Source organism: Hypanus sabinus, chromosome 6 (assembly GCF_030144855.1).
Source record: "Hypanus sabinus isolate sHypSab1 chromosome 6, sHypSab1.hap1, whole genome shotgun sequence".
NCBI classification, from domain to species: domain Eukaryota; kingdom Metazoa; phylum Chordata; class Chondrichthyes; order Myliobatiformes; family Dasyatidae; genus Hypanus; species Hypanus sabinus.
In genome coordinates, this window is record NC_082711.1 from 122,144,949 (window position 1) to 122,169,150 (window position 24,202).

Sequence of the window (24,202 nt, forward strand, 5' to 3'; positions counted from 1 at the left end):
AACCTACTACAGTGCATTCAATGTTAAACAGCCTTTAGCTTTGTGTTGCTTTGAAACACTGGAATAACATTATGATCCACTGGTGATATTGCTTTGAGTAACTTTATCAAATTCAGTAGCACACACATAAAACTTGCTGCAGACGACTCGATATCATATGGGATGTCTATTATAAATGGTTACATGAAGTGAGCAAATAGTAATTTTGTGGAAAACCCAATAGTACACTCGTTTCAGCTGAATGCATTACTTACTATTCTCTGCATTTTCTGTTATGTACGTGTGCATAACTATTCATAGTGAATGGTAATTGAATAGAAACAGAATGAAAAATAATCAGCGCAAAGGAGTACATAAAAGCAAGTTGAATTCAAGAACCTCCCACATTACATTCACTTTTGAACAGCCTTTAGCATTGTATAGCTATGAAACTCTGGAGAAGCATTATGAGCAACTGGGTATATTGCTTAGTGTAACTTCACCAAATTCAGCAGCACCCACATAATATCTGCTGCTGACAACTCGATATCATTTGGAAAGTTTATTATACATGGTCACATGAAGAGAGCACACAGTAATTTTGGGGAAAATTCAATAGTACACTCCTTTCAGCCGAAAGCTTTACTGACTATTCTGTGCATTTTCTATAACATACATGTGCATAACTATTTAGAGTGAATTGTAATTGAATAGAAACACAATGAATAATACTCTCAGCAATGGACTAGATAAGCTGATGTTGAATTCAAGAACCTACTACAGTGCATTCAATGTTAAACAGCCTTTACCTTTGTATTGCTTTGAAACACTGGAATAACATTATGATCCACTTGTGATATTGCTTTGCGTAACTTTATCAAATTCAGTAGCACACACATAAAACGCTGCAGACTATTCGTTATCATATGGAATGTTTATTATAAATGGTTACATGAAGTGAGCAAATAGTACTTTTGGGGAATATTTAATAGTACACTCGTTTCAGCTGAATGCATTACTTACTGTTCTGTGCATTTTCTATTATCTACGTGTGCATAAATATTCATAGTGAATTGTAATTGAATAGAAACAGAATGAATAATAATCAGCGCAAAGGAGTACATAAAATCAAGTTGAATTCAAGAAACTTCCACATTGCATTTACTTTTGAAGAGCCTTTAGCATTGTATAGCTATGAAACTCTGGACAAGCATTATGAGCAACTGGGTATATTGCTCAGCGTAACTTCACCAGATTCAGTAGCACCAACATAATATCTGCTGCTGACAACTCGATATCATTTGGAAAGTAAATTATAAGTGGTTACATGAAGAGAGCACATAGAAATTTTGGAGAAAATTCAATAGTCCACTCCTTTCAGCTGAAAGCTTTACAGACTATTCTGTGCATTTTTTATTATGTACATGTGCATAACTATTTAGAGTGAATTGTAATTCAATAGAAACACAATGAATAATACTCACAGCAATGGACTAGATAAACTGATGTTGAATTCAAGAACCTACTACAGAGCATTCAATGTTAAACAGCCTTTACCCTTGTATTGCTTTGAAACACTGGAATTACATTATGAACCACTGGTGATATTGCTTTGTGTAACTTTATCAAATTCAGTAGCACACACATAAAACTTGCTGCAGACGACTCGATATCATATGGGATGTCTATTATAAATGGTTACATGAAGTGAGCAAATAGTAATTTTGGGGAAAACCCAATAGTACACTCGTTTCAGCTGAATGCATTACTTACTATTCTCTGCATTTTCTGTTATGTACGTGTGCATAACTATTCATAGTGAATTGTAATTGAATAGAAACAGAATGAAAAATAATGAGCGCAAACGAGTACATAAAATCAAGTTGAATTCAAGAACCTTCCACATTGCATTCACTTTTGAACAGCCTTTAGCATTGTATAGCTATGAAACTCTGGAGAAGCATTATGAGCAACTGGGTATATTGCTTAGTGTAACTTCACCAAATTCAGCAGCACCCACATAATATCTGCTGCTGACAACTCGATATCATTTGGAAAGTTTATTATACATGGTCACATGAAGAGAGCACACAGTAATTTTGGGGAAAATTCAATAGTACACTCCTTTCAGCCGAAAGCTTTACTGACTATTCTGTGCATTTTCTATAACATACATGTGCATAACTATTTAGAGTGAATTGTAATTGAATAGAAACACAATGAATAATACTCTCAGCAATGGACTAGATAAGCTGATGTTGAATTCAAGAACCTACTACAGTGCATTCAATGTTAAACAGCCTTTACCTTTGTATTGCTTTGAAACACTGGAATAACATTATGATCCACTTGTGATATTGCTTTGCGTAACTTTATCAAATTCAGTAGCACACACATAAAACGCTGCAGACTATTCGTTATCATATGGAATGTTTATTATAAATGGTTACATGAAGTGAGCAAATAGTACTTTTGGGGAATATTTAATAGTACACTCGTTTCAGCTGAATGCATTACTTACTGTTCTGTGCATTTTCTATTATCTACGTGTGCATAAATATTCATAGTGAATTGTAATTGAATAGAAACAGAATGAATAATAATCAGCGCAAAGGAGTACATAAAATCAAGTTGAATTCAAGAAACTTCCACATTGCATTTACTTTTGAAGAGCCTTTAGCATTGTATAGCTATGAAACTCTGGACAAGCATTATGAGCAACTGGGTATATTGCTCAGCGTAACTTCACCAGATTCAGTAGCACCAACATAATATCTGCTGCTGACAACTCGATATCATTTGGAAAGTAAATTATAAGTGGTTACATGAAGAGAGCACATAGAAATTTTGGAGAAAATTCAATAGTCCACTCCTTTCAGCTGAAAGCTTTACAGACTATTCTGTGCATTTTTTATTATGTACATGTGCATAACTATTTAGAGTGAATTGTAATTCAATAGAAACACAATGAATAATACTCACAGCAATGGACTAGATAAACTGATGTTGAATTCAAGAACCTACTACAGAGCATTCAATGTTAAACAGCCTTTACCCTTGTATTGCTTTGAAACACTGGAATTACATTATGAACCACTGGTGATATTGCTTTGTGTAACTTTATCAAATTCAGTAGCACACACATAAAACTTGCTGCAGACGACTCGATATCATATGGGATGTCTATTATAAATGGTTACATGAAGTGAGCAAATAGTAATTTTGGGGAAAACCCAATAGTACACTCGTTTCAGCTGAATGCATTACTTACTATTCTCTGCATTTTCTGTTATGTACGTGTGCATAACTATTCATAGTGAATTGTAATTGAATAGAAACAGAATGAAAAATAATGAGCGCAAACGAGTACATAAAATCAAGTTGAATTCAAGAACCTTCCACATTGCATTCACTTTTGAACAGCCTTTAGCATTGTATAGCTATGAAACTCTGGAGAAGCATTAGGAGCAACTGGGTATATTGCTTACTGTAACTTCACCAAATTAAGCAGCACCCACATAATATCTGCTGCTGACAACTCGATATCATTTGGAAAGTTTATTATACATGGTCACATGAAGAGAGCACACAGTACTTTTGGGGAAAATTCAATAGTACACTCCTTTCAGCTGAAAGCTTTACTGACTATTCTGTGCATTTTCTATAACATACATGTCCATAACTATTTAGAGTAAATTGTAATTGAATAGAAACACAATGAATAATACTCTCAGCAATGGACTAGATAATCTGATGTTGAATTCAAGAACCTACTACAGTGCATTCAATGTTAAACAGCCTTTAGCTTTGTGTTGCTTTGAAACACTGGAATAACATTATGATCCACTGGTGATATTGCTTTGAGTAACTTTATCAAATTCAGTAGCACACACATAAAACTTGCTGCAGACGACTCGATATCATATGGGATGTCTATTATAAATGGTTACATGAAGTGAGCAAATAGTAATTTTGTGGAAAACCCAATAGTACACTCGTTTCAGCTGAATGCATTACTTACTATTCTCTGCATTTTCTGTTATGTACGTGTGCATAACTATTCATAGTGAATGGTAATTGAATAGAAACAGAATGAAAAATAATCAGCGCAAAGGAGTACATAAAAGCAATTTGAATTCAAGAACCTCCCACATTACATTCACTTTTGAACAGCCTTTAGCATTGTATAGCTATGAAACTCTGGAGAAGCATTATGAGCAACTGGGTATATTGCTTAGTGTAACTTCACCAAATTCAGCAGCACCCACATAATATCTGCTGCTGACAACTCGATATCATTTGGAAAGTTTATTATACATGGTCACATGAAGAGAGCACACAGTAATTTTGGGGAAAATTCAATAGTACACTCCTTTCAGCCGAAAGCTTTACTGACTATTCTGTGCATTTTTTATTATGTACATGTGCATAACTATTTAGAGTGAATTGTAATTGAATAGAAACACAATGAATAATACTCTCAGCAATGGACTAGATAAGCTGATGTTGAATTCAAGAACCTACTACAGTGCATTCAATGTTAAACAGCCTTTACCTTTGTATTGCTTTGAAACACTGGAATAACATTATGATCCACTGGTGATATTGCTTTGCGTAACTTTATCAAATTCAGTAGCACACACATAAAACGCTGCAGACTATTCGTTATCATATGGAATGTTTATTATAAATGGTTACATGAAGTGAGCAAATAGTACTTTTGGGGAATATTTAATAGTACACTCGTTTCAGCTGAATGCATTACTTACTGTTCTGTGCATTTTCTATTATCTACGTGTGCATAACTATTCATAGTGAATTGTAATTGAATAGAAACAGAATGAAAAATAATGAGCGCAAAAGAGTACATAAAATCAAGTTGAATTCAAGAACCTTCCACATTGCATTCACTTTTGAACAGCCTTTAGCATTGTATAGCTATGAAACTCTGGAGAAGCATTAGGAGCAACTGGGTATATTGCTTACTGTAACTTCACCAACTTAAGCAGCACCCACATAATATCTGCTGCTGACAACTCGATATCATTTGGAAAGTTTATTATACATGGTCACATGAAGAGAGCACACAGTACTTTTGGGGAAAATTCAATAGTACACTCCTTTCAGCTGAAAGCTTTACTGACTATTCTGTGCATTTTCTATAACGTACATGTCCATAACTATTTAGAGTGAATTGTAATTGAATAGAAACACAATGAATAATACTCTCAGCAATGGACTAGATAATCTGATGTTGAATTCAAGAACCTACTACAGAGCATTCAATGTTAAACAGCCTTTAGCTTTGTTTTGCTTTGAAACACTGGAATAACATTATGATCCACTGGTGATATTGCTTTGCTTAACTATATCAAATTCAGTAGCACACACATAAAACGCTGCAGACTACTCGTTATCATATGGAATGTTTATTATAAATGGTTACATGAAGTGAGCAAATAGTACTTTTGGGGAAAATTTAATAGTACACTGGTTTCAGCTGAATGCATTACTTACTGTTCTGTGCATTTTCTGTTATGTACGTGTGCATAACTATTCATAGTGAACTGTAATTGAATAAAAGAATGAATAATAATCAGCGCAAAGGAGTACATAAAATCAAGTTGAATCCAAGAACCTTCCACATTGCATTTACTTTTGAACTGCCTTTAGCATTGTACAGCTATGAAACTCTGGATTAGCGTTATGAGCAACTGGGGATATTGCTTAGTGTGACTAATGAATTCAGTAGCACCCACATAATATCAGCTGCTGACCACTCGATATCATTTGGAAAGTTTATTGTACGTGGTTACATGTAGAGAGCACATATTAATTTTGGGGAAAATTCAATAGTCCACTCCTTTCAGCTGATAGCTTTACTGACTATTCTGTGCATTTTCTATTATGTACATGTGCATAACTATTTAGAGTGAATTGTAATTGAATAGAAACACAATGAATAATACTCACAGCAATGGTCTAGATAAACTGATGTTGAATTCCAGAACCAACTGCAGTGCATTTAATTTTAAACAGCCTTTAGCTTTGTATTGCTTTGAAACACTGGAATAACATTATGATCAACGGGTGATACTGCTTAGTGTAACTTTACCAAATTCAGTAGCACACACATAAAACTTGCGGCAGACTACTCGATATCATATGGAATGTCTATTATAAATGGTTACATGAAGTGAGCAAATAGTAATTTTGTGGAAAATCCAATAGTACACTCGTTTCAGCTGAATGCATTACTTACTATTCTGTGCATTTTCTGTTAGGTACATGTGCATAACTATTTAGTATGAAATGTAATTGAATAGAAACACAATGAATAATACCCACAGCAATGGACTAGATAAACTGATCTTGAATTCAAGAACCTACTACAGTGCATTCAATGTTAAACAGCCTTTAGCTTTTTATTGCTTAGAAACACTGGAATAACATTATGATCCACTGGTGATATTGCTTTGTGTAACTTTATCAAATTCAGTAGCACACACATAAAACGCTGCAGACAACTCGATATCATATGGAATGTTTATTATAAATGGTTACATGAAGTGAGCAAATAGTACTTCTGGGGAAAATTTAATAGTACACTCGTTTCAGCTGAATGCATTACTTACTATTCTGTGCATTTTCTGTTATGTACGTGTGCATAACTATTCATAGTGAATTGTAATTGAATAGAAACAGAATGAATAATAATCAGCGCAAAGGAGTACATAAAATCAAGTTGAATTCAAGAACCTTTCACATTGCATTTACTTTTGAACAGCCTTTAGCATTGTACAGCTATGAAACTCTGGAGTAGCATTATGAGCAACTGGGCATATTGCTTAGTGTGACTACTAAATTCAGTAGCACCCACATAATATCAGCTGCTGACAACTCGATATCATTTGGAAAGTTTATTATACATGGTTACATGAAGAGAGCACATAGTAATTTTGGGGAAAATTCAGTAGTACACCCCTTTCAGCTGAAAGCATTACTGGCTATTCTGTGCATTTTGTATTATGTACATGTGCATAACTATTTAGAGTGAATTGTAATTGAATAGAAACACAATGAATAATACTCTCAGCAATGGACTAGATAAACTGATGTTGATTTCAAGAACCTACGACAGAGCATTCAATGTTAAACAGCCTTTACCTTTGTATTGCTTTGAAACACTGGAATAACATTATGATCAACGGGTGATACTGCTTAGTGTAACTTTACCAAATTCAGTAGCACACACATAAAACTTGCTGCAGACGACTCGATATCATATGGGATGTCTATTATAAATGGTTACATGAAGTGAGCAAATAGTAATTTTGGGGAAAACCCAATAGTACACTCGTTGCAGCTGAATGCATTACTTACTATTCTCTGCATTTTCTGTTATGTACGTGTGCATAACTATTCATAGTGAATTGTAATTGAATAGAAACAGAATGAAAAATAATGAGCGCAAAGGAGTACATAAAATCAGGTTGAATTCAAGAATCTTCCACATTGCATTCACTTTTGAACAGCCGTTAGCATTGTATAGCTATGAAACTCTGGAGAAGCATTAGGAGCAACTGGGTATATTGCTTAGTGTAACTTCACCAAATTAAGCAGCACCCACGTAATATCTGCTGCTGACAACTCGATATCATTTGGAAAGTTTATTATACATGGTCACATGAAGAGAGCACACAGTACTTTTGGGGAAAATTCAATAGTACACTCCTTTCAGCTGAAAGCTTTACTGACTATTCTGTGCATTTTCTATAACGTACATGTCCATAACTATTTAGAGTGAATTGTAATTGAATAGAAACACAATGAATAATACTCTCAGCAATGGACTAGATAATCTGATGTTGAATTCAAGAACCTACTACAGTGCATTCAATGTTAAACAGCCTTTAGCTTTGTTTTGCTTTGAAACACTGGAATAACATTATGATCCACTGGTGATATTGCTTTGCGTAACTTTATCAAATTCAGTAGCACACACATAAAACGCTGCAGACTACTCGTTATCATATGGAATGTTTATTATAAATGGTTACATGAAGTGAGCAAATAGTACTTTTGGGGAACATTTAATAGTACACTCGTTTCAGCTGAATGCATTACTTACTGTTCTGTGCATTTTCTGTTATGTACGTGTGCATAACTATTCATAGTGAACTGTAATTGAATAAAAACAGAATGAATAATAATCAGCGCAAAGGAGTACATAAAATCAAGTTGAATTCAAGAACCTTCCACATTGCATTTACTTTTGAACTGCCTTTAGCATTGTACAGCTATGAAACTCTGGATTAGCGTTATGAGCAACTGGGGATATTGCTTAGTGTGACTAATAAATTCAGTAGCACCCACATAATATCAGCTGCTGACCACTCGATATCATTTGGAAAGTTTATTGTGCATGGTTACATGTAGAGAGCACATATTAATTTTGGGGAAAATTCAATAGTCCACTCCTTTCAGCTGATAGCTTTACTGACTATTCTGTGCATTTTCTATTATGTACATGTGCATAACTATTTAGAGTGAATTGTAATTGAATAGAAACACAATGAATAATACTCACAGCAATGGACTAGATAAACTGATGTTGAATTCAAGAACCAACTGCAGTGCATTTAATTTTAAACAGCCTTTAGCTTTGTATTGCTTTGAAACACTGGAATAACATTATGATCAACGGGTGATACTGCTTAGTGTAACTTTACCAAATTCAGTAGCACACACATAATACTTGCGGCAGACTACTCGATATCATATGGAATGTCTATTATAAATGGTTACATGAAGTGAGCAAATAGTAATTTTGGGGAAAATCCAATAGTACACTCGTTTCAGCTGAATGCATTACTTACTATTCTGTTCATTTTCTGTTATGTACATGCGCATAACTATTTAGTATGAAATGTAATTGAATAGAAACACAATGAATAATACCCACAGCAATGGACTAGATAAACTGATCTTGAATTCAAGAACCTACTACAGTGCATTCAATGTTAAACAGCCTTTAGCTTTTTATTGCTTTCAAACACTGAAATAACATTATGATCCACTGGTGATATTGCTTTGTGTAACTTTATCAAATTCAGTAGCACACACATAAAACGCTGCAGACTACTCGATATCATATGGAATGTTTATTATAAATGGTTACATGAAGTGAGCAAATAGTACTTCTGGGGAAAATTTAATAGTACACTCGTTTCAGCTGAATGCATTACTTACTATTCTGTGCATTTTCTGTTATGTACGTGTGCATAACTATTCATAGTGAATTGTAATTGAATAGAAACAGAATGAAAAATAATGAGCGCAAAGGAGTACATAAAATCAAGTTGAATTCAAGAACCTTCCACATTGCATTCACTTTTGAACAGCCGTTAGCATTGTATAGCTATGAAACTCTGGAGAAGCATTAGGAGCAACTGGGTATATTGCTTAGTGTAACTTCACCAAATTAAGCAGCACCCACATAATATCTGCTGCTGACAACTCGATATCATTTGGAAAGTTTATTATACATGTTCACATGAAGAGAGCACACAGTACTTTTGGGGAAAATTCAATAGTACACTCCTTTCAGCTGAAAGCTTTACTGACTATTCTGTGCATTTTCTATAACGTACATGTCCATAACTATTTAGAGTGAATTGTAATTGAATAGAAACACAATGAATAATACTCTCAGCAATGGACTAGATAATCTGATGTTGAATTCAAGAACCTACTACAGTGCATTCAATGTTAAACAGCCTTTAGCTTTGTTTTGCTTTGAAACACTGGAATAACATTATGATCCACTGGTGATATTGCTTTGCGTAACTTTATCAAATTCAGTAGCACACACATAAAACGCTGCAGACTACTCGTTATCATATGGAATGTTTATTATAAATGGTTACATGAAGTGAGCAAATAGTACTTTTGGGGAACATTTAATAGTACACTCGTTTCAGCTGAATGCATTACTTACTGTTCTGTGCATTTTCTGTTATGTACGTGTGCATAACTATTCATAGTGAACTGTAATTGAATAAAAACAGAATGAATAATAATCAGCGCAAAGGAGTACATAAAATCAAGTTGAATTCAAGAACCTTCCACATTGCATTTACTTTTGAACTGCCTTTAGCATTGTACAGCTATGAAACTCTGGATTAGCGTTATGAGCAACTGGGGATATTGCTTAGTGTGACTAATAAATTCAGTAGCACCCACATAATATCAGCTGCTGACCACTCGATATCATTTGGAAAGTTTATTGTGCATGGTTACATGTAGAGAGCACATATTAATTTTGGGGAAAATTCAATAGTCCACTCCTTTCAGCTGATAGCTTTACTGACTATTCTGTGCATTTTCTATTATGTACATGTGCATAACTATTTAGAGTGAATTGTAATTGAATAGAAACACAATGAATAATACTCACAGCAATGGACTAGATAAACTGATGTTGAATTCAAGAACCAACTGCAGTGCATTTAATTTTAAACAGCCTTTAGCTTTGTATTGCTTTGAAACACTGGAATAACATTATGATCAACGGGTGATACTGCTTAGTGTAACTTTACCAAATTCAGTAGCACACACATAATACTTGCGGCAGACTACTCGATATCATATGGAATGTCTATTATAAATGGTTACATGAAGTGAGCAAATAGTAATTTTGGGGAAAATCCAATAGTACAGTCGTTTCAGCTGAATGCATTACATACTATTCTGTTCATTTTCTGTTATGTACATGCGCATAACTATTTAGTATGAAATGTAATTGAATAGAAACACAATGAATAATACCCACAGCAATGGACTAGATAAACTGATCTTGAATTCAAGAACCTACTACAGTGCATTCAATGTTAAACAGCCTTTAGCTTTTTATTGCTTTCAAACACTGGAATAACATTATGATCCACTGGTGATATTGCTTTGTGTAACTTTATCAAATTCAGTAGCACACACATAAAACGCTGCAGACTACTCGATATCATATGGAATGTTTATTATAAATGGTTGCATGAAGTGAGCAAATAGTACTTCTGGGGAAAATTTAATAGTACACTCGTTTCAGCTGAATGCATTACTTACTATTCTGTGCATTTTCTGTTATGTACGTGTGCATAACTATTCATAGTGAATTGTAATTGAATAGAAACAGAATGAATAATAATCAGCGCAAAGGAGTACATAAAATCAAGTTGAATTCAAGAACTTTTCACATTGCATTTACTTTTGAACAGCCTTTAGCATTGTACAGCTATGAAACTCTGGAGTAGCATTATGAGCAACTGGGGATATTGCTTAGTGTGACTACTAAATTCAGTAGCACCCACATAATATCAGCTGCTGACAACTCGATATCATTTGGAAAGTTTATTATACATGGTTACATGAAGAGAGCACATAGTAATTTTGGGGAAAATTCAGTAGTACACCCCTTTCAGCTGAAAGCATTACTGGCTATTCTGTGCATTTTGTATTATGTACATGTGCATAACTATTTAGAGTGAATTGTAATTGAATAGAAACACAATGAATAATACTCTCAGCAATGGACTAGATAAACTGATGTTGATTTCAAGAACCTACTACAGAGCATTCAATGTTAAACAGCCTTTACCTTTGTATTGCTTTGAAACACTGGAATATCATTATGATCAACGGGTGATAATGCTTAGTGTAACTTTACCAAATTCAGTAGCACACACATAAAACTTGCTGCAGACGACTCGATATCATATGGGATGTCTATTATAAATGGTTACATGAAGTGAGCAAATAGTAATTTTGGGGAAAACCCAATAGTACACTCGTTTCAGCTGAATGCATTACTTACTATTCTCTGCATTTTCTGTTATGTACGGGTGCATAACTATTCATAGTGAATTGTAATTGAATAGAAACAGAATGAAAAATAATGAGCGCAAAGGAGTACATAAAATCAAGTTGAATTCAAGAACCTTCCACATTGCATTCACTTTTGAACAGCCGTTAGCATTGTATAGCTATGAAACTCTGGAGAAGCATTAGGAGCAACTGGGTATATTGCTTAGTGTAACTTCACCAAATTAAGCAGCACCCACATAATATCTGCTGCTGACAACTCGATATCATTTGGAAAGTTTATTATACATGGTCACATGAAGAGAGCACACAGTACTTTTGGGGAAAATTCAATAGTACACTCCTTTCAGCTGAAAGCTTTACTGACTATTCTGTGCATTTTCTATAACGTACTTGTCCATAACTATTTAGAGTGAATTGTAATTGAATAGAAACACAATGAATAATACTCTCAGCAATGGACTAGATAATCTGATGTTGAATTCAAGAACCTACCACAGTGCATTCAATGTTAAACAGCCTTTAGCTTTGTTTTGCTTTGAAACACTGGAATAACATTATGATCCACTGGTGATATTGCTTTGCGTAACTTTATCAAATTCTGTAGCACACACATAAAACGCTGCAGACTACTCGTTATCATATGGAATGTTTATTATAAATGGTTACATGAAGTGAGCAAATAGTACTTTTGGGGAACATTTAATAGTACACTCGTTTCAGCTGAATGCATTACTTACTGTTCTGTGCATTTTCTGTTATGTACGTGTGCATAACTATTCATAGTGAATTGTAATTGAATAAAAACAGAATGAATAATAATCAGCGCAAAGGAGTACATAAAATCAAGTTGAATTCAAGAACCTTCCACATTGCATTTACTTTTGAACTGCCTTTAGCATTGTACAGCTATGAAACTCTGGATTAGCGTTATGAGCAACTGGGGATATTGCTTAGTGTGACTAATAAATTCAGTAGCACCCACATAATATCAGCTGCTGACCACTCGATATCATTTGGAAAGTTTATTGTACATGGTTACATGTAGAGAGCACATATTAATTTTGGGGAAAATTCAATAGTCCACTCCTTTCAGCTGATAGCTTTACTGACTATTCTGTGCATTTTCTATTATGTACATGTGCATAACTATTTAGAGTGAATTGTAATTGAATAGAAACACAATGAATAATACTCACAGCAATGGACTAGATAAACTGATGTTGAATTCAAGAACCAACTGCAGTGCATTTAATTTTAAACAGCCTTTAGCTTTGTATTGCTTTGAAACACTGGAATAACATTATGATCAACGGGTGATACTGCTTAGTGTAACTTTACCAAATTCAGTAGCACACACATAAAACTTGCGGCAGACTACTCGATATCATATGGAATGTCTATTATAAATGGTTACATAAAGTGAGCAAATAGTAATCATGGGGAAAATCTAATAGTACACTCGTTTCAGCTGAATGAATTACTTACTATTCTGTTCATTTTCTGCTATGTACATGTGCATAACTATTTAGTATGAAATGTAATTGAATAGAAACACAATGAATAATACCCACAGCAATGGACTAGATAAACTGATCTTGAATTCAAGAACCTACTACAGTGCATTCAATGTTAAACAGTCTTTAGCTTTGTTTTGCTTTCAAACACTGGAATAACATTATGATCCACTGGTGATATTGCTTTGTGTAACTTTATCAAATTCAGTAGCACACACATAAAACGCTGCAGACTACTCGATATCATATGGAATGTTTATTATAAATGGTTACATGAAGTGAGCAAATAGTACTTCTGGGGAAAATTTAATAGTACACTCGTTTTAGCTGAATGCATTACTTACTATTCTGTGCATTTTCTGTTATGTACGTGTGCATAACTATTCATAGTGAATTGTAATTGAATAGAAACAGAATGAATAATAATCAGCGCAAAGGAGTACATAAAATCAAGTTGAATTCAAGAACCTTTCACATTGCATTTACTTTTGAACAGCCTTTAGCATTGTACAGCTATGAAACTCTGGAGTAGCATTATGAGCAACTGGGGATATTGCTTAGTGTGACTACTAAATTCAGTAGCACCCACATAATATCAGCTGCTGACAACTCGATATCATTCGGAAAGTTTATTATACATGGTTACATGAAGAGAGCACATAGTAATTTTGGGGAAAATTCAGTAGTACACCCCTTTCAGCTGAAAGCATTACTGGCTATTCTGTGCATTTTGTATTATGTACATGTGCATAACTATTTAGAGTGAATTGTAATAGAATAGAAACACAATGAATAATACTCTCAGCAATGGACTAGATAAACTGATGTTGAATTCAAGAACCAACTGCAGTGCATTTAATTTTAAACAGCCTTTAGCTTTGTATTGCTTTGAAACACTGGAATAACATTATGATCAACGGGTGATACTGCTTAGTGTAACTTTACCAAATTCAGTAGCACACACATAAAACTTGCGGCAGACTACTCGATATCATATGGAATGTCTATTATAAATGGTTACATGAAGTGAGCAAATAGTAATTTTGGGGAAAATACAATAGTACACTCGTTTCAGCTGAATGCATTACTTACTATTCTGTTCATTTTCTGTTATGTACATGTGCATAACTATTTAGTATGAAATGTAATTGAATAGAAACACAATGAATAATACCCACAGCAATGGACTAGATAAACTGATCTTGAATTCAAGAACCTACTACAGTGCATTCAATGTTAAACAGCCTTTACCTTTGTATTGCTTTGAAACACTGGAATAACATTATGATCAACGGGTGATACTGCTTAGTGTAACTTTACCAAATTCAGTAGCACACACATAAAACTTGCTGCAGACGACTCGATATCATATGGGATGTCTATTATAAATGGTTACATGAAGTGAGCAAACAGTAATTTTGGGGAAAACCCAATAGTACACTCGTTTCAGCTGAATGCATTACTTACTATTCTCTGCATTTTCTGTTATGTACGTGTGCATAACTATTCATAGTGAATTGTAATTGAATAGAAACAGAATGAAAAATAATGAGCGCAAAGGAGTACATAAAATCAGGTTGAATTCAAGAATCTTCCACATTGCATTCACTTTTGAACAGCCGTTAGCATTGTATAGCTATGAAACTCTGGAGAAGCATTAGGAGCAACTGGGTATATTGCTTAGTGTAACTTCACCAAATTAAGCAGCACCCACATAATATCTGCTGCTGACAACTCGATATCATTTGGAAAGTTTATTATACATGGTCACATGAAGAGAGCACACAGTACTTTTGGGGAAAATTCAATAGTACACTCCTTTCAGCTGAAAGCTTTACTGACTATTCTGTGCATTTTCTATAACGTACTTGTCCATAACTATTTAGAGTGAATTGTAATTGAATAGAAACACAATGAATAATACTCTCAGCAATGGACTAGATAATCTGATGTTGAATTCAAGAACCTACCACAGTGCATTCAATGTTAAACAGCCTTTAGCTTTGTTTTGCTTTGAAACACTGGAATAACATTATGATCCACTGGTGATATTGCTTTGCGTAACTTTATCAAATTCTGTAGCACACACATAAAACGCTGCAGACTACTCGTTATCATATGGAATGTTTATTATAAATGGTTACATGAAGTGAGCAAATAGTACTTTTGGGGAACATTTAATAGTACACTCGTTTCAGCTGAATGCATTACTTACTGTTCTGTGCATTTTCTGTTATGTACGTGTGCATAACTATTCATAGTGAATTGTAATTGAATAAAAACAGAATGAATAATAATCAGCGCAAAGGAGTACATAAAATCAAGTTGAATTCAAGAACCTTCCACATTGCATTTACTTTTGAACTGCCTTTAGCATTGTACAGCTATGAAACTCTGGATTAGCGTTATGAGCAACTGGGGATATTGCTTAGTGTGACTAATAAATTCAGTAGCACCCACATAATATCAGCTGCTGACCACTCGATATCATTTGGAAAGTTTATTGTACATGGTTACATGTAGAGAGCACATATTAATTTTGGGGAAAATTCAATAGTCCACTCCTTTCAGCTGATAGCTTTACTGACTATTCTGTGCATTTTCTATTATGTACATGTGCATAACTATTTAGAGTGAATTGTAATTGAATAGAAACACAATGAATAATACTCACAGCAATGGACTAGATAAACTGATGTTGAATTCAAGAACCAACTGCAGTGCATTTAATTTTAAACAGCCTTTAGCTTTGTATTGCTTTGAAACACTGGAATAACATTATGATCAACGGGTGATACTGCTTAGTGTAACTTTACCAAATTCAGTAGCACACACATAAAACTTGCGGCAGACTACTCGATATCATATGGAATGTCTATTATAAATGGTTACATAAAGTGAGCAAATAGTAATCATGGGGAAAATCTAATAGTACACTCGTTTCAGCTGAATGAATTACTTACTATTCTGTTCATTTTCTGCTATGTACATGTGCATAACTATTTAGTATGAAATGTAATTGAATAGAAACACAATGAATAATACCCACAGCAATGGACTAGATAAACTGATCTTGAATTCAAGAACCTACTACAGTGCATTCAATGTTAAACAGTCTTTAGCTTTGTTTTGCTTTCAAACACTGGAATAACATTATGATCCACTGGTGATATTGCTTTGTGTAACTTTATCAAATTCAGTAGCACACACATAAAACGCTGCAGACTACTCGATATCATATGGAATGTTTATTATAAATGGTTACATGAAGTGAGCAAATAGTACTTCTGGGGAAAATTTAATAGTACACTCGTTTTAGCTGAATGCATTACTTACTATTCTGTGCATTTTCTGTTATGTACGTGTGCATAACTATTCATAGTGAATTGTAATTGAATAGAAACAGAATGAATAATAATCAGCGCAAAGGAGTACATAAAATCAAGTTGAATTCAAGAACCTTTCACATTGCATTTACTTTTGAACAGCCTTTAGCATTGTACAGCTATGAAACTCTGGAGTAGCATTATGAGCAACTGGGGATATTGCTTAGTGTGACTACTAAATTCAGTAGCACCCACATAATATCAGCTGCTGACAACTCGATATCATTCGGAAAGTTTATTATACATGGTTACATGAAGAGAGCACATAGTAATTTTGGGGAAAATTCAGTAGTACACCCCTTTCAGCTGAAAGCATTACTGGCTATTCTGTGCATTTTGTATTATGTACATGTGCATAACTATTTAGAGTGAATTGTAATAGAATAGAAACACAATGAATAATACTCTCAGCAATGGACTAGATAAACTGATGTTGAATTCAAGAACCAACTGCAGTGCATTTAATTTTAAACAGCCTTTAGCTTTGTATTGCTTTGAAACACTGGAATAACATTATGATCAACGGGTGATACTGCTTAGTGTAACTTTACCAAATTCAGTAGCACACACATAAAACTTGCGGCAGACTACTCGATATCATATGGAATGTCTATTATAAATGGTTACATGAAGTGAGCAAATAGTAATTTTGGGGAAAATACAATAGTACACTCGTTTCAGCTGAATGCATTACTTACTATTCTGTTCATTTTCTGTTATGTACATGTGCATAACTATTTAGTATGAAATGTAATTGAATAGAAACACAATGAATAATACCCACAGCAATGGACTAGATAAACTGATCTTGAATTCAAGAACCTACTACAGTGCATTCAATGTTAAACAGCCTTTACCTTTGTATTGCTTTGAAACACTGGAATAACATTATGATCAACGGGTGATACTGCTTAGTGTAACTTTACCAAATTCAGTAGCACACACATAAAACTTGCTGCAGACGACTCGATATCATATGGGATGTCTATTATAAATGGTTACATGAAGTGAGCAAACAGTAATTTTGGGGAAAACCCAATAGTACACTCGTTTCAGCTGAATGCATTACTTACTATTCTCTGCATTTTCTGTTATGTACGTGTGCATAACTATTCATAGTGAATTGTAATTGAATAGAAACAGAATGAAAAATAATGAGCGCAAAGGAGTACATAAAATCAGGTTGAATTCAAGAATCTTCCACATTGCATTCACTTTTGAACAGCCGTTAGCATTGTATAGCTATGAAACTCTGGAGAAGCATTAGGAGCAACTGGGTATATTGCTTAGTGTAACTTCACCAAATTAAGCAGCACCCACATAATATCTGCTGCTGACAACTCGATATCATTTGGAAAGTTTATTATACATGGTCACATGAAGAGAGCACACAGTACTTTTGGGGAAAATTCAATAGTACACTCCTTTCAGCTGAAAGCTTTACTGACTATTCTGTGCATTTTCTATAACGTACATGTCCATAACTATTTAGAGTGAATTGTAATTGAATAGAAACACAATGAATAATACTCTCAGCAATGGACTAGATAATCTGATGTTGAATTCAGGAACCTACTACAGTGCATTCAATGTTAAACAGCCTTTAGCTTTGTTTTGCTTTGAAACACTGGAATAACATTATGATCCACTGGTGATATTGCTTTGCGTAACTTTATCAAATTCAGTAGCACACACATAAAACGCTGCAGACTACTCGTTATCATATGGAATGTTTATTATAAATGGTTACATGAAGTGAGCAAATAGTACTTTTGAGGAACATTTAATAGTACACTCGTTTCAGCTGAATGCATTACTTACTGTTCTGTGCATTTTCTGTTATGTACGTGTGCATAACTATTCATAGTGAACTGTAATTGAATAAAAACAGAATGAATAATAATCAGCGCAAAGGAGTACATAAAATCAAGTTGAATTCAAGAACCTTCCACATTGCATTTACTTTTGAACTGCCTTTAGCATTGTACAGCTATGAAACTCTGGATTAGCGTTATGAGCAACTGGGGATATTGCTTAGTGTGACTAATAAATTCAGTAGCACCCACATAATATCAGCTGCTGACCACTCGATATCATTTGGAAAGTTTATTGTACATGGTTACATGTAGAGAGCACATATTAATTTTGGGGAAAATTCAATAGTCCACTCCTTTCAGCTGATAGCTTTACTGACTATTCTGTGCATTTTCTATTATGTACATGTGCATAACTATTTAGAGTGAATTGTAATTGAATAGAAACACAATGAATAATACTCACAGCAATGGACTAGATAAACTGATGTTGAATTCAAGAACCAACTGCAGTGCATTTAATTTTAAACAGCCTTTAGCTTTGTATTGCTTTGAAACACTGGAATAACATTATGATCAACGGGTAATACTGCTTAGTGTAACTTTACCAAATTCAGTAGCACACACATAAAACTTGCGGCAGACTACTCGATATCATATGGAATGTCTAATATAAATGGTTACATGAAGTGAGCAAATAGTAATTTTGGGGAAAATCCAGTAGTACACTCGTTTCAGCTGAATGCATTACTTACTATTCTGTTCATTTTCTGTTATGTACATGCGCATAACTATTTAGTATGAAATGTAATTGAATAGAAACACAATGAATAATACCCACAGCAATGGACTAGATAAACTGATCTTGAATTCAAGAACCTACTACAGTGCATTCAATGTTAAACAGCCTTTAGCTTTTTATTGCTTTCAAACACTGGAATAACATTATGATCCACTGGTGATATTGCTTTGTGTAACTTTATCAAATTCAGTAGCACACACATAAAACGCTGCAGACTACTCGATATCATATGGAATGTTTATTATAAATGGTTACATGAAGTGAGCAAATAGTACTTCTGGGGAAAATTTAATAGTACACTCGTTTCAGCTGAATGCATTACTTACTATTCTGTTCATTTTCTGTTATGTACATGCGCATAACTATTTAGTATGAAATGTAATTGAATAGAAACACAATGAATAATACCCACAGCAATGGACTAGATAAACTGATCTTGAATTCAAGAACCTACTACAGTGCATTCAATGTTAAACAGCCTTTAGCTTTTTATTGCTTTCAAACACTGGAATAACATTATGATCCACTGGTGATATTGCTTTGTGTAACTTTATCAAATTCAGTAGCACACACATAAAACGCTGCAGACTACTCGATATCATATGGAATGTTTATTATAAATGGTTACATGAAGTGAGCAAATAGTACTTCTGGGGAAAATTTAATAGTACACTCGTTTTAGCTGAATGCATTACTTACTATTCTGTGCATTTTCTGTTATGTACGTGTGCATAACTATTCATAGTGAATTGTAATTGAATAGAAACAGAATGAATAATAATCAGCGCAAAGGAGTACATAAAATCAAGTTGAATTCAAGAACCTTTCACATTGCATTTACTTTTGAACAGCCTTTAGCATTGTACAGCTATGAAACTCTGGAGTAGCATTATGAGCAACTGGGGATATTGCTTAGTGTGACTACTAAATTCAGTAGCACCCACATAATATCAGCTGCTGACAACTCGATATCATTCGGAAAGTTTATTATACATGGTTACATGAAGAGAGCACATAGTAATTTTGGGGAAAATTCAGTAGTACACCCCTTTCAGCTGAAAGCATTACTGGCTATTCTGTGCATTTTGTATTATGTACATGTGCATAACTATTTAGAGTGAATTGTAATAGAATAGAAACACAATGAATAATACTCTCAGCAATGGACTAGATAAACTGATGTTGAATTCAAGAACCAACTGCAGTGCATTTAATTTTAAACAGCCTTTAGCTTTGTATTGCTTTGAAACACTGGAATAACATTATGATCAACGGGTGATACTGCTTAGTGTAACTTTACCAAATTCAGTAGCACACACATAAAACTTGCGGCAGACTACTCGATATCATATGGAATGTCTATTATAAATGGTTACATGAAGTGAGCAAATAGTAATTTTGGGGAAAATACAATAGTACACTCGTTTCAGCTGAATGCATTACTTACTATTCTGTTCATTTTCTGTTATGTACATGTGCATAACTATTTAGTATGAAATGTAATTGAATAGAAACACAATGAATAATACCCACAGCAATGGACTAGATAAACTGATCTTGAATTCAAGAACCTACTACAGTGCATTCAATGTTAAACAGCCTTTACCTTTGTATTGCTTTGAAACACTGGAATAACATTATGATCAACGGGTGATACTGCTTAGTGTAACTTTACCAAATTCAGTAGCACACACATAAAACTTGCTGCAGACGACTCGATATCATATGGGATGTCTATTATAAATGGTTACATGAAGTGAGCAAACAGTAATTTTGGGGAAAACCCAATAGTACACTCGTTTCAGCTGAATGCATTACTTACTATTCTCTGCATTTTCTGTTATGTACGTGTGCATAACTATTCATAGTGAATTGTAATTGAATAGAAACAGAATGAAAAATAATGAGCGCAAAGGAGTACATAAAATCAGGTTGAATTCAAGAATCTTCCACATTGCATTCACTTTTGAACAGCCGTTAGCATTGTATAGCTATGAAACTCTGGAGAAGCATTAGGAGCAACTGGGTATATTGCTTAGTGTAACTTCACCAAATTAAGCAGCACCCACATAATATCTGCTGCTGACAACTCGATATCATTTGGAAAGTTTATTATACATGGTCACATGAAGAGAGCACACAGTACTTTTGGGGAAAATTCAATAGTACACTCCTTTCAGCTGAAAGCTTTACTGACTATTCTGTGCATTTTCTATAACGTACATGTCCATAACTATTTAGAGTGAATTGTAATTGAATAGAAACACAATGAATAATACTCTCAGCAATGGACTAGATAATCTGATGTTGAATTCAAGAACCTACTACATTGCATTCAATGTTAAACAGCCTTTAGCTTTGTTTTGCTTTGAAACACTGGAATAACATTATGATCCACTGGTGATATTGCTTTGCGTAACTTTATCAAATTCAGTAGCACACACATAAAACGCTGCAGACTACTCGTTATCATATGGAATGTTTATTATAAATGGTTACATGAAGTGAGCAAATAGTACTTTTGGGGAACATTTAATAGTACACTCGTTTCAGCTGAATGCATTACTTACTGTTCTGTGCATTTTCTGTTATGTACGTGTGCATAACTATTCATAGTGAACTGTAATTGAATAAAAACAGAATGAATAATAATCAGCGCAAAGGAGTACATAAAATCAAGTTGAATTCAAGAACCTTCCACATTGCATTTACTTTTGAACTGCCTTTAGCATTGTAGAGCTATGAAACTCTGGATTAGCGTTATGAGCAACTGGGGATATTGCTTAGTGTGACTAATAAATTCAGTAGCACCCACATAATATCAGCTGCTGACCACTCGATATCATTTGGAAAGTTTATTGTACATGGTTACCTGAAGAGAGCACATAGTAATTTTGGGGAAAATTCAATAGTACACTCCTTTCAGCAGAAAGCTTTACTGACTATTCTGTGCATTTTCTATTATGTACATGTGCATAACTATTTAGAGTGAATTGTAATAGAATAGAAACACAATGAATACTACTCACAGCAATGGACTAGATAAACTGATGTTGAATTCAAGAACCAACTACAGTGCATTTAATTTCAAACAGCCTTTAGCTTTGTATTGCTTTGAAACACTGGAATAACATTATGATCAACGGGTGATACTGCTTAGTGTAACTTTACCAAATTCAGTAGCACACACATAAAACTTGCGGCAGACTACTCGATATCATATGGAATGTCTATTATAAATGGTTACATGAAGTGAGCAAATAGTAATTTTGGGGAAAATACAATAGTACACTCGTTTCAGCTGAATGCATTACTTACTATTCTGTTCATTTTCTGTTATGTACATGTGCATAACTATTTAGTATGAAATGTAATTGAATAGAAACACAATGAATAATACCCACAGCAATGGACTAGATAAACTGATCTTGAATTCAAGAACCTACTACAGTGCATTCAATGTTAAACAGCCTTTACCTTTGTATTGCTTTGAAACACTGGAATAACATTATGATCAACGGGTGATACTGCTTAGTGTAACTTTACCAAATTCAGTAGCACACACATAAAACTTGCTGCAGACGACTCGATATCATATGGGATGTCTATTATAAATGGTTACATGAAGTGAGCAAATAGTAATTTTGGGGAAAACCCAATAGTACACTCGTTTCAGCTGAATGCATTACTTACTATTCTCTGCATTTTCTGTTATGTACGTGTGGATAACTATTCATAGTGAATTGTAATTGAATAGAAACAGAATGAAAAATAATGAGCGCAAAGGAGTACATAAAATCAGGTTGAATTCAAGAATCTTCCACATTGCATTCACTTTTGAACAGCCGTTAGCATTGTATAGCTATGAAACTCTGGAGAAGCATTAGGAGCAACTGGGTATATTGCTTAGTGTAACTTCACCAAATTAAGCAGCACCCACATAATATCTGCTGCTGACAACTCGATATCATTTGGAAAGTTTATTATACATGGTCACATGAAGAGAGCACACAGTACTTTTGGGGAAAATTCAATAGTACACTCCTTTCAGCTGAAAGCTTTACTGACTATTCTGTGCATTTTCTATAACGTACATGTCCATAACTATTTAGAGTGAATTGTAATTGAATAGAAACACAATGAATAATACTCTCAGCAATGGACTAGATAATCTGATGTTGAATTCAAGAACCTACTACAGTGCATTCAATGTTAAACAGCCTTTAGCTTTGTTTTGCTTTGAAACACTGGAATAACATTATGATCCACTGGTGATATTGCTTTGCGTAACTTTATCAAATTCAGTAGCACACACATAAAACGCTGCAGACTACTCGTTATCATATGGAATGTTTATTATAAATGGTTACATGAAGTGAGCAAATAGTACTTTTGGGGAACATTTAATAGTACACTCGTTTCAGCTGAATGCATTACTTACTGTTCTGTGCATTTTCTGTTATGTACGTGTGCATAACTATTCATAGTGAACTGTAATTGAATAAAAACAGAATGAATAATAATCAGCGCAAAGGAGTACATAAAATCAAGTTGAATTCAAGAACCTTCCACATTGCATTTACTTTTGAACTGCCTTTAGCATTGTACAGCTATGAAACTCTGGATTAGCGTTATGAGCAACTGGGAATATTGCTTAGTGTGACTAATAAATTCAGTAGCACCCACATAATATCAGCTGCTGACCACTCGATATCATTTGGAAAGTTTATTGTACATGGTTACATGTAGAGAGCACATATTAATTTTGGGGAAAATTCAATAGTCCACTCCTTTCAGCTGATAGCTTTACTGACTATTCTGTGCATT